This window comes from Vanessa cardui, chromosome 5, assembly GCF_905220365.1.
Source record: "Vanessa cardui chromosome 5, ilVanCard2.1, whole genome shotgun sequence".
NCBI classification, from domain to species: domain Eukaryota; kingdom Metazoa; phylum Arthropoda; class Insecta; order Lepidoptera; family Nymphalidae; genus Vanessa; species Vanessa cardui.
The window spans coordinates 13,547,931-13,564,611 of record NC_061127.1 but is presented as its reverse complement, the minus strand read 5'-3'; the positions used below and the strand labels follow the sequence as shown (position 1 = coordinate 13,564,611).

The 16,681-nt window shown below is 30.4% G+C and overlaps 1 protein-coding gene across 1 annotated transcript in view; it reads right to left on the bottom strand.

Moving 5' to 3' along the window:
* The window catches only part of LOC124529618, a 33,564-nt gene extending 17,206 nt beyond the window's left edge, over positions 1 to 16,358 (bottom strand). Inside the window, exon 1 of the mRNA XM_047103426.1 lies at positions 16,194 to 16,358. The gene's annotated coding sequence lies outside the window, so the exon portion shown is untranslated. The remainder of the gene's footprint in view (positions 1 to 16,193) is intronic.
* Between the last annotated feature and the right edge of the window lie 323 nt (positions 16,359 to 16,681).

The following is a 16,681-nucleotide window of genomic DNA, read 5'->3' as shown; positions in this document are numbered from 1 at the left end:
TATATTAAAATTAATATGGTATCAATTCTAGTAAGTACTAGTAAGTATGGTTGAGTAATATAATAATAGTGTAAATTGTAATGTTATAATCATATTATTTTATTAGCCCTGTTGACAGAAGCATGATATTTAAACGTTTTAGATATCAATCGCGAAATTATTTACAGCCTTGACGTAAAATCGTTTCATTACATAGTGTGACATATTTGTCACAATATAAAAAATAAGTACCCATTGTCTGTGCAATCACTCATTGAACTAATCTTGGTTAGTTTGACGCTAATAACTAATATTCGCCCTATTCGATATAATTTATGACACCGGTCGTCCTTGGTTTATTCCTATCTGTTTATCGATCTAAACATTTCTACTCTCTACGGTTTAATATACTACAAATTAAATAATACAAAACCAAAAATATATAAAACTAATATACAATTATTATTTTTTAATTTATCTTTTGATAAAAAAATAGATATTTTCTACATAATGTCTGTCTGCAGTAATCATCTAATTTGGTAGGATTAAAATAACTGATTTCTAATTTTCATTTGTTGGTATAAAATAGGCTAGCCAAAATTTTCAGCTGGTGTAAATTAATTTAAGTCTATGATGGTATTGAAAATAATCACCTAGCTCTAATAAGGATATTAATAATGCTCAAAATAAAAATTTATAAGTCTTATAGGGTGAGTTCATATATTTTATCAGTTGTCAAATCCTTTTCGATTCGAGTCACCTTCATTATGTTATCTCGAGTATTCATTTGCCTTTAGAGTACCGCATCTCATAAAATAATCTTTGAAGTGACAGTAAACAATTTTCCTTTGAGGCAAATGTGTTTTTAATGTCATATTGTCTTGAGGGATTTCCCTCGTGCTTATAATTTCATTTCTCTGCTATATTTTTCTCGCCTTTCTCCAACAAATAATTAATTTATCAAAAATACCTGCTGAACAAACACTAGAAATCCTTACTAATGTAATAAAAGCGAAAGTTTGTATGTATGGACGTTTGTTACCCTTTAAAGCAAAACTTGCTGAATAGATTTTAATAGAACTTAACAATTATATAGCGTATACATCAAAATAAAACATGGACTATAATTTGTAAAGTTATCGTATGTATAATTATATAATACCTGACAACCAAGCCGTAAAACGAGAGCAAAGACGCGAGTAAAATCTAGTTGAGTATCATTCAAAATAACGATAGCAGTAAATATGTATCTTAATAGTTGTACAACGACAAAATTTGTAGTACATTACAATAATAATGACGCTACATTTTCTTTACGTGTAATTTACATAAAAATAGAAAATGTTTAAGCAAAACTCTGTATTTGTTATGCAAATAAATATTTAAGAGAATTGTTATGTGACTTTGTCTTTGTCAAGGCAGGACGTTTCACGATCTAATTCTTATTATTAAAATATTATTGACATAAATAAGCAATTATATTATCGCTTAGAGTGATTGTGTAGTACTGAAACTTCTAACCTACAAAAATAATTGTAAATCTATATTAATATTATAAATGTGAAAGTATCTCTGCCTTTCTGTCTGTCTTTCTATCGCTCTTTCACGACCAAACGGCTGAACCGAAATTTATGACTAACTTGACATCCAAGAAAGGACATAGGATACTTATTTGCCTAACACAAGACAACCAACATCCTAAAACGCGAACGAAGCCACGGGCCACTACTAGTAATAGCTATAACACAACGCTTCGCTGCTCATCATCAGGCGAAAATAGTTTTCTTCTTTGAAAGTATGCTATTTTAAGACTTAATTCCGTTATTTTAAAGAATCTGAGTTACATTTATATCAAAAATTTCGTAATTTTCAGAACTATGTATTGAAACTTGATAATTAACATAAATATACACTGTATATTAATTATGTAGTTTCTATCTTCCCTGAATTTCTGACAACCTTGTCAAAGATAGATTTACTAACCTGCCTCTATTCTGAACGCTGATTGGTCGCCTGTTGCGTCATAGGCTTTCACTGACCAATGACCATTCAACAGGCACATTAAATAATCAGCATTTCACAAGCAGTCCGTAAATATAACCAGTTAGTCATAATTCTGTCTTTAATTTCGATCTTATTTAATTTGATGCGTTTATTGCCATTGTATCGAGCTGTTTCCTGAGGGTTTTATGAAAAACTTAAAAGTTTATATTTAATTTTCTCTATTATTTTACTTAATATGCCGTACCTATAAACTTTATAGCTAATATCATTTTAATTCAAGATCAAAGTTGACTACCCCTACTAGACTCGAATCGTTTTTATGTATGTAAGAGGTGTTATAAAAATATTCACATTAAATATTTGAATATTTATGATTGTGATTCATTAACTGGATTAACTCTTATAAAATTTTGCCCTAGAAATATTATAGTAGAAAATATTGGAAATATATTTAATGACTAAATTTAATTAGCGAGCGAAGACTATCCTGTGTTGTTACAATATTTCGATCAAATTTACAGAATTTACAAAATAATTAATTAATAACATTATTTATTGTTTAAAATTATTATTTTGTGGTGATATTCATGATAAAATTAATTGGCAAATAGCGGTATAGTAGGTGCCACTTATGTAATCAGGGTGGTATCACAATGCAAATATTCGGTAATTCCAATACCTAATCGATATATTGTAAGTGACCACTCAAATGAACCATTGATACGTGAACCGATATTAAAAACTTTCAAGGAAGCTCTTATAAATTATCGTGTTGTGGAAAGTTTGAACGATCATCGGTATGGAATTTTCATTTTAAAAACAATTTATAGGAAAGTTACTATTATACGCTTAACATGTTGTATCTAAAGGTTGTCTCTGTACCACCAAATAGGAATACTTGAAGTTGCTGTGTTCCGATTTTAATGGCGAGTGAGCTAATATGAGTCGAGATGCCGAGAGGTTCTAACCACTGGGCCATCATCGGTTTGGTGTACATCTGTAAGATGCACATCTTAACCGATGATTGCGGGTACAAACCCACTCAAGCACCGCTGATTCATGTGCCTAATTTGTCTTTATAATTCATCTCGTGCTCAGCGGTAAAGGAAAACATCGTGAGGAAACCTGCATGTGACAAATTTCATAATTCTGCCACATCTGTATTCCACCAACCCGCATTGGAACAGCGTGGCGGAATATGTTCCAAAGCTTCTCCTCAAACGGAGAGGAGGCCTTTAGCCCAGCAGTGGGTATTTACAGGTTGTTGTTGTTGTTGTTGAGCTGATATAGCTACATTTTTTTTATTGCTGGAAAAACGCTTTACGCGCTTTCCCCACGTGATGGATGGTGGGGGGGACTCCCCGGTTTCCTGGACGCCGAGTGCTCTAGGTCCACCGGGTTTACGCACTAAAAAACCAGCGGTACCCTCGCCGTCTCTCGGCGGGCGCCACGGGATCGCTTACGCATGCTACCGTGGCGCCCTGACGGAGCTAATATAGCTACATGCCCAAGTGACATCTATATCTTAATTCCTAAGGTTGGTGGTGCTTTGGTGTCGTGACAAACGATTAATATTTCTTGCTTTACAAATATCTATAGTCAGTTGTGACTACCTATTGACCCACTCAACAATCCACCTTCGTAAGTCAAATTTAAAAAAGGCCATTTTTATTTTTTATGTAGTTTATACTTAAACCATGAAGGTATAGAACCACATAAACATTGAGTATAAATTGACATTGGTGTTGTTTGTACTTTGGTAGTTATTGACCTCCAGAAACAGCACAACAATGAATAATAATAATTTTCCTTGCAACGACAATTTAACTGCAATACTTTTTTTAATCAAATGGACCCATGATATAACTGGTGATATATTTTTGAAATGAAATGTAAAAAATGTTTCCAGACATGATTTTTGTTCACAGCCAATAAAACCCTACAGTATATCTATCAAAAAAACAATACGAGAATACTTTAACAAATATGTTTTTTACAAATTACCCTTTACACAATAATATACTGGATCAATCAAGGGGCTCGTATCGCTTCTTTCTTTTAATTGTTGGGGCAAGGGCACCGTGGCTGACACCGGCTCCAAATATACCAATAACTATAACTACATTATATAATCGTAAATCGACTTTTAAGTAGTCTAATATTTTTCATTTCATTTAACTTAGGAAGACTCTAAAAAATATGTTGCATACGCAATTATTTTTATTACTTTTTCGTGCATATTCATTTTTTTAAAATAGTGTTTTGTTTGAAGTCGGTTTTTCTTTTTGTTAAAATTTTTATTATGTAAGGACTATTATATTAGACCAATTGTCAGACACATGCCTCTTAATCGTTACAAGCAGTTTCAAGCGGTCACTCCCTTTCAAAAAAAGATTTATAAGACACCTACGGAGACACCTCATTGATAATCCAAAATTTGATCATCATCGACGAAGCGCCCCCCAATATGATATAATACATATAACATACGTCAAGTGTAATTCGGACTCGCGAAAAGAGGGTACCGTTTCTAATCAGTTAACAGAATAGATAGATAGATTAATTTAACTTCTAAATAATTATAGTCATATTCCCTACATGCATCTCTTTAATGTTTGATACCAAACATTAATTTTATTTATTAAACTTAAAATTCACACGTTTTTAATTTTGTTATTTTTTAGGTATGTAGGTTCTCTATATAAGTTACTATATGTATGAATTATAACTCTCTTTCATCAATTAATTTCGGATAGGTAATGGTAATTATAAATAATTATATTCATTTATTTTATAATTCACCCAGCCAAAAGAAACATTAAGATACTTGAGTTAAAGTAATTATGGACGATTTGCATTATGATAAAATTGTCACTAGGAATATATCACGCGTCTCTAAATTAATAGGTTAACCTCCAAAACGCAACCAATCACGGCCATGACACCGTGATAGTTTTCCTTGCGCTTGCGCCGCGCTACTTGAACGAATAATCTACGTCACTACTACCGCAACTTACAATATGATGACACTTATTTACTATCACATTAAGATTTTTGGATCAACTAATTACGTAAAAAAAAAAAAAAAAACGTTATAGTATTCGAAAGTTTATTACGCAATCTCAAATGAGGGGCGGAATTCAATTGAAAGATGTATATATTTCTCAATCTTAATTTCTATAACATGGGGCCGGTATAAACGTGTTATTAAAAAAAAAACAATTACGAGCTTACTCGATGATCAACGATATAAATTGACGTTATATTCGAGAGTGTGTGCAGACAAGATAACTTTTCTGTACTCCTCAATTGATGAAGCAGTTCATTTTAAACTATTAACTTATTTACTACATGGATAAGATATAAATGGTAGTCAAGTGAATTCATAAATATTGTATAAAATTTTCGCTACGTACATAATATTTTAAATTTGTATAATTCTACGTAACAACTTATATAAAACAATATATTATTTACGATTTGTATGTTTGATTTTTTACACTATTATTACATATAGTTTTCAAACGTAGCTCTCATTGAAAATTATTTCTACTTTTTTTACATCACATCGTAACTCAATACCAATTTAATTTTAGCAGTTTTATAAGTCGGTAAAATAAAATACCATATAAGCAAATAATAAATAAAATTAATAGGTACGGTAAGGCATTCGCGAATCTTTTTAGCTTAACCGAAGTCACATTTCAATCAATAAAAATAAATTTACTTCAAATGAATTTCACTTCATAAATAAACTAATTCATTATGTACATTTTTATGGCGTCTTTATTATTTGATTAGCTATGGATCTAAGTAATTTTTTAATTGTACAAAAACGTAACAAGGCAAGCGATCGCGTTGTCACTTAAGGATGGAAGGTCTTATGTTTATGTACTTAATTGTTACTATTGTCTAATAAATATCGGCCAGTAATGTTAACGCTGACAAGCGACTTTAAAATATATAATAGAAAACAAAGTATTTACTTATAATGAAGATTGAAGGTTACAACTCTAAAAAGATTTAAAAAGTACTGATACAAAAATACAGATTATATAAAACCGGTACAACAATTTGATCAAATACATTTACTGAAATAAATTATAAAAGAATAATCACAAAAAAGGCTTTATGCAAAAAAACAATACCGGTTTTAGATTAATATAATACGAGACTAAGATTAAAGAGGTCCGTATTGAGTTTTTTGTTACATATGTTAATTATTGGCGGCTATTTGCTATAAGACGACCTGATATAAATAAACTTATTCCTAATGATAAATAAATGGATAAATAATTACGATCATTTATAATGTATAACTTAATTAATTAATTTATTTATTTACAAATAATATTTTTCGAAATATTTACTAATACTTGAGACAACATAATATATATTAATATTATAAATGCGAAAGTAACTCTGTCTGTCTGTATGTCGCTCTTTCATGACCAAACCGCTTAACCAAATTTCTGCTTTAATACTTCAAATCTAAGTTTAAAACTATGAATATTCCCATAGTAAATATTATTAACATAAGTTTTATAATCCGTTGCCGTTAAGCTTGATTCCTTTACTAAAAACGAGGATGTTTTTTTTTAACCGTCTACTAATTCATACTTCGACCGCTTACCTCATAAATTAATTTTTCATGCAAATCATATACAAGGACTATGACGCAAATATTACTAAAACTTTTATTTTAAGAAAGCGTATATTCATCACTTGTCCAATATATAAAAAAACTTTCTTCCAAATAAAATATTTATATCATTATCGAATATCGAAAATAAATTTTCTTTTTTTTATTTACCGTCGTATAATCGTGTATTGGTTCATCAAAAATGGTTCACCTTTGCATCATAATATAAGGGGATTGAAATTATCGCGAATAATCCCCTATTACCCTGTATTTAGGGAAGTAGCGAGGAAAGTTTTTATAAGATTGGATCCTTCTATTACTTAATTTTCAAAGAACACATTCTAAAATAAAACAAAGAATTTTAGAATGATTTAAATCACGGAAGTAATTTTACACACGAACAAATAGTGGAAATATCTCATTTTTTTTAAATAATTTGTAACGTTATATAAAAATGGGAAAGACCTTCATTAATTGTCAAAATTATTGCATTAATCGAAGCTAAAATCCTTTCATTGATGAAAAAGATTTGCACCATACAATATTTATATTAAATCGAGGGTCGTACTACATAAGAACTAAAACAACTATGTACTTAGTAGGCAAGAAGTAAGAGTTGGCAACTATTTATTTCGACACGTTTTCACCTTTGTCTGTCTATCTAGATATAGAATAAAATCATAATTGCATTTTTAGCCTGCCAGAATAATGTTTAAATCCAAATAGGTCACTAAACAATTTTTTTTTGTATATTTTTTGTTAGATCAGCATAATTATTATTTAACAACATTACATCTAAATATAATAATTATACTTAAAATATACAGAGCTTAAACAAAATAAAATAGAAAATACATATGAGTTTCCACCGCCAACTTATTTAGACAATAATAATATGATAAGAAATATTTTATCAATGTTTAAATAACTATGAGAGTATTTAGCATGTTTTGTTTTTTTTGTGCAGCGTGTTTATATATGACTTTTAGTTAAATCTGTGAAATTATTCGAACTCGAGCGAAAAATTAAAGGAACAATATGTCTGTGTAGCCTAGAAAGGCTTTCGTCCAGTTGCCTTACCAATAAAGTATATTTTTGTGCTACTATTTAACATTTCAATAAATAAACGCAAACACCTACAATTGTATGGTTTGACAAACTAGCATTTGTCACTATATTTTTCAATATCTCGACAGTATACTCGTAAAAAATCATAACATACAATCGTACGGAGTAATTAGAAACTATATACATTAATTAGAAGGGATAAATATCGTGGGTTATAGTACTAGACCTTAATTCTTAGAACTGTTTGTATTCTCTTCTTACACATGATGTGTAAGTACATGTAATTGGAATGGGCTACATTAGTGTAGTTATTGAAGTATTTCTATGTATTCATCGTGTTACAAAACGGTGTGAGAAAAAGAAATAATAATTTAATTATTGTAGAACGATACCACTCACTGATTAAAAACGGAATATCAGAAACTACATCTACAAATTTGATATTTGGCAGGTTCCTTATACGATGTAGACTTCAATTAAGAAACAATTTCACGAAACTCCACCCTAAGGCGGTAAAACAAGGATTGAAAGTTTGTATGAAAGTCTTATGTTATTGAAGTTGAACCCTTATTCCAATTGCCGCTAGTATATTATTATGATTCACAATTGTTAGGAAAAGTCATACATATATAAACAAAACATTTTAAATACTCTCATAGTTATTTAAACAGTGATAAAAGATTTCTTATCATATTATTATTGTCTACTAAGTAAATAAAACTGTTTTCATAAAAAAATAGCGAAACGGCAGACATTGTCTTGCCCTATCTGCCTATGTGCCCTCCGTTGAACGATATAAAAGTTGATCTGCAGTGCCAGTATCAAGGCACTGGTGACCACTTACCGTTAAATATATTTACCCAACATGCGTATGCTATAAGAAATAATTTGTATAATCATTGTATTTGCTCCAATGTTGATTAAATAATCAACTAATATTTAATTACATAATTGTTTCTGTATCAACCAAACCCGTTGCTAACCAAATCCTCGTACGTGTAAGTTCTTAAAGTAAAATAATTAGTTATAACTTGTTAACTACAAGTATCAAAAGAGGTTATTGACACAAAGATATCATGAGGCCGATTTTATAGAGTAATAAGTCGTATAACAAAACGTGTATTTTTTTGTTATACGACTTAGACTTAGTTTTATAATTTGTTCGAATATTTTATTCTTACTTTTTGTAATATCAGATTTTAAGAATGTTATCGTTATCATTGATATTCCAAGTTTATTATTATAAAATGTTATTTATACAATAAACGATAAGGTATCCTTTCGAAGAGGAGATTAAGATTCAATTTCACCTCACTGCTCTACTGCGGATTGGCGGATAAGGTGGCATATTTTCGTCTAAATTTTTACTTTACCGTAGAGGAAGAGGTCCTAGTGACCTCTCACATGAAACTTCAAAAGCTTGCCCGGATTTTCACAATCATCATATCATTATCACGGTTTTACAACTGGGCCATCTCGGCTCAGTATAATAAATTATAGTGCGAAATTAAAACACCACATATACTTAATTTAATATAAGACATAAAAAGCCTGTTTAATGGGGTCACTGATATCAATATGCTTAATGCCTCGTAATTCGCAAATGAAGTGTGTATAAGTTTAGATGAGTAAAGGAAGGAGGGACCGAGAGGAGAATATAATAAGTGGTATCATTTAAAATCTCGAGATATAAATCTACAATACGATCTAATGGCGTGAGGTTCATAGAAGTCTATTTTATTCAAGAGATGAGGACTGGCCTCGACTTATCACGATTTAACGCAAGGTTTACTATAAGATTAGATATTAGATTACTTGGTGGTAGGGCTTTGTGCGAGCCCGTCTGGGTAGGTACCACCCACTCATCAGCCATTCTACCGCTACACAACAGTACGCAGTATTGTTGTGTTCCGGTTTGAAGGGTGAGTGAGCCAGTGTGACTACAGGCACAAGGGACAAAGCATCTAAGTTCCCAAGGTTGGTGGCGCATTGACGATGTAAGGAATAGTTACTATTTCTTACAGCGTCATTGTCTATGGGTGATCACTTACCATCAGGTAGCCCATATGCTCGTCCACCAACCTATTCCATAAAAAAAAGATGATTTCTTTACAAATAGTTAATTTCTTCACTTAAGTAACTTTTACCATTTTTAATTACGAGCACATTTTTAATTTAAATTTTTATATGTAATAAAAATGTTACATAAACTTGTATAATTTACTTTTTGTTTCGCATAAAAATATAAATAGAATGTTTATGTGATCGATCGTGACTTTCGAAACTGTGATGTGGATTGTGGGTCGGTTGAACAACACGTCAATCACACGAGATCGTTGAGATAACGTTAGATAAGAGGATTTGATAATAAATGCTCACATGTTAAATTATATCAGAAACTTTTGTGAATTAAAAATATACGCTTTTTAAAAAATTTGGCCAACTTATTTTACACACATAAGGATTTGATTTGGTTGAAATTTTGTCATTTTTTATGATGTGATAGACGGATTTGCAACACCAGGGGCTTACAGGTGCATTGCCAGCCTTCAAGGAAGGATGCTAAAAATTCGTCCGATTTTTCCCATATATCTTCGGCGCATACCTACTATCGATTTTATTACATTTCAACCATCGTATCATTATTACGTAGCATAATACAAAGTCGTTTATCCGTGTCTGTCTGACTCGTGTATGCCTAGACTTTTAAAATTATACATCAGATTTTGATGCGTTTTAATAGATAGAGTGATTCAAAAGAAAAGTTTATATGTATAATATATACATAATGTAGAAGAGAAATAGTGATAATTTTAGAAGTTTTAATGTCATGTTGTATATAAACACTTTTTTACGTTTAGTTTGCAAACGATGGCTGAACCCTACAAGATAGATCAAAATATTGTACTACTTATATACTAATTTATACAAATATATTGATAATAATAGTAACGAACTTACTAAGGTATAATGTATTGAGTTTTATTCGCCATTTTTTTTTAGAATAAGGTCAAGTAAATCGTCGTGTATTATATATTATAATGATGAGTGATAATTCTTACCTAAGCTTAAACTTATTAATATTTATTGATAAAGATCGAAACAGTTGTATAAATATAATTACGATCTTTCGATACAATAAATATTAAACAATAAGTATTGTAGTTGATCAGTTAATCAAATTGTAATAATTCTTGAATATAAATTAATTTGTAACGGTTCTTTCACGGGGAATGTTCCGAGGAATTGTTCGGATTAATCCCGGCTGCTGAAATTCACCTTCGGACATCTCGCCAAAATTCTAAGTTTCACCCGCACCACCTTGATGTCCGAAAATCCACAACAGCGCGATTTCTCAGACATTTTCTGCCTCGCACAACCGCTTTGTGGAACCAGCTTTCACCGGCGGTTTTTCCGAACCGATACGACATGGGAACCTTCAAGAAAAGAGCGTACTCCTTTTTGAAAGCCCGGCAACGCACCTGCAAGCCCCCTGGTGTTGCAGATGTCCATGGGCGGTGGTAGTCACTTTCCATCAGATGAGCCTCCTGCTTTTTTGCCAACTAAGCCATAAAAAAAAATAAAAAAAATCAAATATACGAAATATTTAAGCTTTAATTTGTAATTACCAATAAAAATGCTTTTAAGTCACAATTCGGTGGTCTGATACATTACATAACATTAAATACTAAATATTAAGAAGGAGATTTACATAATTAGGTATAGTACTACACAACTTAGATGTAGCATCGGCAAATTCAATAAAACCGATTTCTGCCGATTTATACAATCAATAGCTTCCTATCGAGCCATTCGACGCTATTCGTTGCTATAGATTCTCGCGTTAGTTCATCCCGAGAAAGCAAGTGCATGTAAATCGACGTGTCAAATTGGCAAATATCGGTCGTAGGATATTGCCAGTTATTATTTTTGTGTAAAGATCATATTCACATAAGAAATAAATATTGATAATTTGGGATAGCGTACTTAATTCGGATGTGATCGGTTTTACGAATTTTGCCGATGCTACATCTATGTTGTGTCGTACTATACGCAGTTGCCGGACCATTTTAGCAATGCGAATCGATTTCGTCTTTATCGATCCGACTTTCTGTCTTATATAGTATATTTTATATATTTTTACATAACTCATAGTCATTTCTGGTTCTATTAAGAATACCATAATTTACCGTCATAAGTAGGTATCAATACATTTATATCCTTCATATATAACATAAGCAACAAGAAGGCGGTAAAAGAAAATGATATTGATACACAATAATTAATTTATTGATTTTAACATATACATATATACATGTGATACATTTTCCGGCCTTTTACCATCAATATCTGAACGAACACCTCTCCTAACCCGATCTTGGACAGCCCGGAACTATGCAACATTTAACCAACTTAAAAAAGGAAGAAGTTTTTAATTTGACTGTATTTTTTCTTAAATCGTTGGTCTCCTTTGACGTCACAAGACACCTGCACTTTGTTTCTCTCAGCGCGGTCTCCACTCTAGCACAATTAAATAGTAGAAGTCATCCATTCCCTACACATACATACGTATAATCACGCTGTGTTAAACCTATACATGGCGACGTATATATGATAAGCATTTCCAATGTAAGAAATATTTATAACACAATCAATGACCTACCTCAAGATTTGAGATATGTCCCTTGTGCAAATATTGGCAAAGCTTTCCTTTTAAGCGAAACACCGAATAACTGTTAATTACTACTACTAATACTAAAAATATAGTAAAACCAATTAATATGCAAAGTAATATCCAAGAACATATTTTTTTCTAAATTACTTCTAGTAATGCTAGTATTTTAATCATTCATTAGCACGCCAGGAATTTTGTGTGAATATATGTTTTATAATGGCGAGTCTTAACCACGTCCTTCAATATACGGCCAAGCAATCAGGCGTAATAGATAAAAAAGCCCAAAGTTAACGAAAGATTAACGCATGAAATTAAAAAAAAAAAAACTCTAGTAAAATAAACCGATCTCGTACGATGTAATTTGGATGCGGATTCTGAAAATGATTTAACTTAAACCGCTTTATTTGTGACGTCAGACTATTTTTTTTTTAAATTATATTCGCAAAGACCGCATATATGACAACTGTTCAATCACTAAAATTAACGAATTCAATTATAAATAATAATAATAATTTGACAGTCACTCCGGGTCCTACCTGGCGCAGAGGTTGTCAATTGCCGTACAGCGTGGAAATGCAGCCTGCATTATGGGCAGCTTTGCGTCGGGTACGAACCAGGAGAGACTATTTTAAATTGGATTTTGTATAACGACTATATATTATTTTCAATTATGTATATTATTATAAATAATAATCTGTAACTTGAATCGCATATTAAAAATAAAATATATGTAACGTAATTTTAGTATGTACTAAAAACTAAAAAGCGTATTAAATAAAGTTTTTGTTTTATCTAGAACACAAAGTTCCGTAGTTTTTACTATCAGCAACACTGACGTCGAACAAATTAGCCATATAAATCACAGCTGCAAGAGTGAAAAACGTGCAGTTTTTACCAATCTATTATAGTGTCAAGGCGAAATAAAATAAATATCTAATGGAAATATGTTTTATTTAAACATTAGAAACATTACAAAGAATGAAATGGATAGTATGACTCGTTTTATATAACGGAGCAACTATATTTATGAGTATTAAATTATTTTCAATACTCGTAATTATTATAAACATTAAAATACTGTATAAAAATCCTACTGACAGTGATTAAAAAATGATTAGAAATAATATAATAAATTAGTACCAAACTGAACTTAATTGTATATATTTTTAAAATATACTTTTTATTTTCAACCGACTTCAAAAAGGAGGAGTTTATCAATTCGTCTGTATTTTTTTTATTATTTTTTATATGTCTATCGTAAGCCAGTGCCCGCCGGCCTCGCCGCTGGGGATTTAATTTTATATCCTCACCGTCCTTATCATATTAGTATACAAAAACACATTAGTTCTTACTAATAATCCATTTTAACCAGAACTAGCTTATTTAAAATTCGAAGTCTAAATATTGCATGATATTTGAAAAAATTAAAATAGTTCATTTTTAATTTATACTAAGCAGAGTGTTCGACGTACGTTACGATCGTAGTTAGTAACTAGGCACCAAATGATTCAGGCAGTACCTTTTGTATCTGTAACTAGTAGTTACAGATACAAAAGGTATTAATCATTATGTTCCAAAAAGTATTTCCCTACCTGTATACACCCTTTTTTTATTAATTGTTTAATCATAAAAAAAACCCTGGAGCCATTGTAGACTATAAGTTCGTTATTTATGTAATTGGTTCGAACGAATGAACTTACAACTGAAGTAGCACAAGTTTGCCATATTATAACTAAGATTAAAATAAAAAAATAAGATTATTTTATATCTGTTCTTTTTATAATTATTTAATAACATAAAATTTGCTTTATCATATAAGGTCATTTTTAAATATTACATACACACATTTTTTTTATCCTTTTCCTTATTCGGTTATCTTAAAAATCTGTATGTGTTTCATATTATATGCTTGCATAATTAGCAGCTACACGAATAACACATTTTTATTTTATTCTTTAATTAACTATGCTTTTATGTAACAAAAAATAACTCGATCGATTTAAAAAATAAAAACTGAGATGTTTATTATGTATCCTTAGGCAACTTTTTATCGCGCTATGATAAAAAAAAACAAAGACACACGTAGTGGATTGAAGCATAGAATTAGTAATAGGTGTAGTTAGTATACCGATTTAAACGCTCATTATTTTTTTTCTTAATCCACACTGTTGAATATTTCAAGAGTAAAATTTTCATATCATTATATTACAAAATGACAAACCTGACAAAATGGTTGATCTTTTTTATATAAATTTTTTTATTGAATCGAACGATAATCTATTTTCATTGACATATGTATGACATACCCGAATATAGCAGCTATTCGCCCCTGAAAGCGCATCCCTCTAAATATTAATTAAAATTAAATATCCCGCCAAATTATTGACATAAGTGATACTCGTTCTCACGAGATGGCAATAGAAAAGATTTTTTTAATTTATAGTATTTTAAAATATTTCTCAATTACATATATAAATTTCAAAGTCTGTTTTATTACAAGTGATATTTAAAATATAAATATGTAAAAGACGATGTCGGATTACAGGGACCGGATTACCACTATATAAAAATAAATCTCTAAATATAAAATCGATGAAAAACTTTGTTTGTACCAGAAAAAAAAGAAATATTACTATTCAACAACTTATATTTATTCGGGTATTTAATTCGATATCTGAACAGATCTTAAAACAGATACAGTTAATTTATAATAACAAATAAAATAATTTAAAAAAAAATATATTGTAATTGTTTATACGTAATACTAAATCGGTGTCATCTAATTTTCAAATATCGTCTGTTCGTTTTATGAAAATTATGTAAAAGTAATATTGAGAATCTCAAAGGTATTTAAGTTAACTGTTTTTTTGTGTTTGTATTCTTCATTGTAACCTATTTTGCTCGAACCTTTTTTGTTTTGTTTTTTTTTTTCCTCAAATAATCATATTCATTATCATTATCATATCTTTAGAGTGTTGTCATATAGTGCAAAAATCGGAGTGCATAGATAGAAATGATAACATAGGTACTTTTTTAATTTATATTTTTAGATGTTACATATACAAGAAATATATAGGAAAATATAAAACATTAAATTAATGTTTGTAAATCTAAAATTAGTGACGCTTATTTGGTTACAGCTGAATTACTAACCATAAGATGAATTTTAACTGTTTGTTGTGTATAGTGATAATTCGATTATTTTTTATAATATTATATCTAACATTTACAGAGAGTGTACCTATACAATCGCGCCTTCAATGACAATGAATTACGCGTGCATCTTAACCGATGATTGCGGGTTCAAACCCAGGCAAGCACCGCTGATTCATGTGCTTAATTTGTCTTTATATCTCGTGCTCAGCGGTGAAGGAAAACATCGTGAGGAAACCTGCATGTGACTAATTTCATAGAAATTCTGCCACATGTATATTCCACCAACCCGCATTGGAACAGCGTGGTGGAATATGTTCCAAACCTTCTCCTCAAAGGGAGAGGAGGCCTTTTGCCCAGCAGTGTTGCCCGGCTGTTGTTGTTGTTGTATAAAAATATAAAATTATTCAAAATATTCACTCGAACATTTAATTCATATGCACTTCCTAGTCGATTTTTATATATTTATTTTAAGTATCTAGGTTATTTAAAAGGAACATTATTTATATATAGAATACAAATATATACAATAAATAGAACAGAAGCTGATAAATATTTAGATTAATAATGACTAATAAATTCCTGTAAATTCATAATAGTTTAAAAGAAGTATTAATGAAAAAAGTATTTATTATATATATAAAATAATAGTCAAAATACAAATGTACATACCTTAGTTAATTGTTCGGCACTAAATACTGTCACTGACACAATATATTTCGATAATTATTATCGTTACTGATACAATTTATGTCATTGTTTCGCTACGGAACGTGTATCACGGACGTTGGTCGGACAGCGACTGTTTATACCGCATTAAATGATTGCCGATATAAAGTGATGCGCTTGCGCAGGTTACAGGTAACTTCATTGATAATGATAAGCGGCTAATGGTCGGTAAGCTCGTTCACAAAAGTGATTATTACTCGTTGTAGATGAGACATATTATCTATTTTTTTTCTATTTCATATTATCTATGTTTTTGGTATTTATTTGAGATGACTGAACATTTTAGTGACTATTGCTATGACGCATTATTGATTTTGAATTGACATGTTTTTGGTAAAATTATATAGCACAATACTGTAACGGTAATGTAGCGATTTTGATAATTATCTCATGACTTTAATGACGTAACTGTGTCGTTTCTTAAGGTCGAT